We start from the raw sequence: 3,689 nt of genomic DNA on the forward strand, positions 1-3,689 counted from the left end.
GCCAAAGGCGAAACATGTCATTTCGGACGCACGTGTGAGTGTACGTACGCCTTGACGGATTTAAGTCAGATACGTAGGGCGCTAAGACGACTTTCGTAAAACCAAAAGAATACGTACCTATTCTGACACCCGATCACGCTGTAACATATATTTCCGGTAGCATTTTGAGAAGAAATGCATTAAGTGCCCATTAAAATGTATGGATCGGTCTTAAACGAAAGCCCCCTTCAGCGATGTCGCGAGACGTTATTAATTACGTCGCTATATCGTTTGCGACATGTCGTATTGTAGCCGCAACAATGAAACGTGTCCCGCTGACGACAAGCCGGCGACAATGATAAAATGTCGCACGCTACGAGAATCGCGAATTTAGTTTGCTATTTAAGAAAATAATGTACTTAAACGAATGTGGAGGATTTAAGGGATTTTTTTAAGCATAGATTTGCAAACGAGCTTATGAGACCTCACCTGATGTTAAGTTGGTACTGGAGCCCATAGACAACCCAATTTAATCGCCGCTATACACCTTAAGGCTTGAGGTCGGAGTCTCAATTGTTAAGCGTGACGACAATGCCACTGAAACCGATACTAATGGCTGCTTTGTGGCAGAAATAGGCAGGATGCTGGTAGTCATTATGCCAACTATATTTTGGCCGTTTTACAGCAAAGACTAAGTTTTTTTAATAGTGTTACGCGCTGAGGGTTCGGGATAAATAAAATTTCACCAAATTACAACTTAAAAACTGTATCCAACACTTAAAACACTAAATAAACACTTTAAAACTCTTAATTCGCTTGTTCCGCTTCGCTTCAGGTGATCCGTTCGCTGTTTCGCTTCGAGTAGTTCCGATTACTGACTGACTGCGTGCCATCTCTACAACGCTTTTATAGCCGATACCTCATCCCTAGAATTATCGAGAATATTTCACACATCTCTAGTAGTAGTTCCCCCTATCTGACAATAGATGGCGTTGTACTTCCCGAGCGTTCTGTCCTTCGATATTCGTTCGACTATTCGGCGATAGATGGCGTTACTCTTACCGGCGTAACCATAGTTTTAATATTGTTCATGTCCATGGGCTCCAGTGACCACATAATTCCAGGTGGGCTAGGAGTTTGTCTATCCATTTAAGCAATAAATAAATAGTATATGTTTTTTATGTTGGCTAGAATTCCTTATTTTTATGTTGTTAGCCCACTGATTTTCGCGTCTGTTAGTAAGCTCTCTCAGGTTAAGCGCCAAGAGCTCACATAACACTCAGAGTGTTGCTGGCATAGCCCCTTAGGTTACCAGGGGATAAGTAGGAAAGATTAATAATTTGCCAAACAAAATATTTATATCTACTTCTATAATAAATTATAAATGAGATTTTAACATTAAAACGTTCGTAAATTCACAACGTTTCTTAATGAAGGATTGACCGGGCTTACATAAAGCTCGAAATGCGAGCTTCAGAGCGCTTTGTTTTAATATAAAGGTGACATTTGCCATTAGTATAAGACTGTTGAGATTTTCTATTCGCTATTTATTCAAAGCATTATAATGATTTTATTTATTTCTCGGGCAATTTGGTAAGCTTTGTTTCACTGTCTTTGACCTTCGGTGACCACTTAACATCATGTGGGTCGTTTTTTTTTGTATAGATGGGTGGACAAGTTCACGACCCACCTGATGTTAAGTGTTTACCGGGGCTTATAGGCATCTACAACGTAAATGCCGCCATCTACCTTGAGATATGAGTTCTACGGTCAGTATAGTTACAACGGCTACCTCATTTTTCAAACCGAAACGCATTACTGCTTCACAGCAGAAATAGGGAGGGTGGTGGTACCTACCCGCGCGGACTCACAAGAGGTCCTACCAGCAGTAATTACGCAAATTATAATTTTTGCGGGTTTGATTTTTATTGCACGATGTTCTTCCTTCACCGTGGAAGTCAACCGTGAACATTTGTTGAGTACGTATTTCATTAGAAAAATTGGTACCTACCCGCCTAGGATTCGAACACCGGTGCATCGTTCAACACGAATGCACCGGACGTCTTATCCTTTAGGCCACGACGACTTCAAAATGCTAGTGCGCCAAGCTTCGTTGTCCTGCCACGGACCACACATTCGCTGTAACACAATTTAACCTTTAATTCAAACAGATTAGAGATCATAAGAGCAATGTTATCTTTAATAATTTAAATATTCATGGCAGACTTTTATAAAATTTAATCTAGTAAAAACTCCATACAATAAGTACGTCAGAATTCAAGCCAATAAATGCCAAATATGCATAATGCGATCTTTACTTTAAGACTATGCCAAATATGCATAATGCGATCTTTGACGCCGCGTGCATTTATATTCGTATCGTCTTATGTAAATTACATTGAGAGAGTACTCTTCAAAGACGAACGTATGAATGAATGAATGTGTTTTGGGAATTTTCTGTACGTCACTGATTTTATTTAACGTCGTCCTATCGGTGGACGAGATTACGTTTATAATTTGAATGTCTCAAATTGAGTGGCGGGATTCAACTTGAGATATGAGTCAGAAGCCTCACTGGCTTTTTTTTCCTACCTAAGCTGATGGTCTAGTGAGACCATATCAGCGTAATCTTAACTAGTAGGTGAGCTCACGAAGCTCAAACCTGACGATGTTGCTAACACAAGCTCTAGCAAGAGCCGTGCTTTACAAAATCTACCACCGGATCGGAAACGCGACCCTCTGAGAAGATCCGGCGAGAAGCTGTCTGTGGGTTAATTTACTCGCCGAGCCCTTCGTCGCAAGCCACGGGTTAGACGAGAACGAAGACGGTGCTTGGGGTACCTAAAAGCACCGTTAGTGGATCGGGAGGAACCGAAATGTCGTGTTTTGGGCGACGTCGACTGTTTACCATTTGGTCTGCAGGATCGGCCATGTAGTTTCCGGCGGCCACGATGAGAGGATTCTCATGCCGTGCCGCTTTATCGAAGTGGGCACTGTTACTCCCCTTAAACTATAATGCTCTAGGGTTCTACTCTTTCAGACCCATTTCACAGGTTTTGTCGGAACTGTTTGACATTGTCATGTAAATAATTTAAATGAAAGGCAAGCGACCGAAAATAATGTAGTGTGTAGGAAGAGACTTACGTTCAACATTGGATTGACACGGGTTGAAGAAGAGAAGAGAGGGAGAGAGGCTGCATTTTGGTCCTGATATCTATTAATCATTTACCATTACATGGGCTGTGACGGTAACATATTCCATCCGTATATAATAATAAAACAACTAGTTTGCAAAGTGAACTAACAAACAAATTCATTTTTTTTCCAGTTGATACTAAAAACACCTAAATATCTCTCAAAAGTTGTCGTCAACAGTGCAAGCCAGCAGAGTCTTCGAGAAACTTGTTGTTTAGGCTATCCTAATAGCCTAAAGTGTGACCCTATGGTCATTGGTAAGAGATCTCGTGGACGAATTCCCATGCGCTGGACTGATCAGGTGAAAGACCTTACTGAAACCCCACTTAACGAGTGTGTGCGAGTGTGTGACATCTGTCAAGGCTTTAATAATCAAGAATTCCACATGACCACGACTGCTTTGTCAAGAGCAACTGATTATGATGATGATGATACTGGTCAAGATATTTGGGAGAATTTATTTTTTATTATTGTAAGGTCCTTGATACTTGTGCAAATTTTCAAATTAAACGAAC

Source organism: Bombyx mori, chromosome 24 (genome assembly GCF_030269925.1).
Source record: "Bombyx mori chromosome 24, ASM3026992v2".
In the NCBI taxonomy this organism is placed as follows: domain Eukaryota; kingdom Metazoa; phylum Arthropoda; class Insecta; order Lepidoptera; family Bombycidae; genus Bombyx; species Bombyx mori.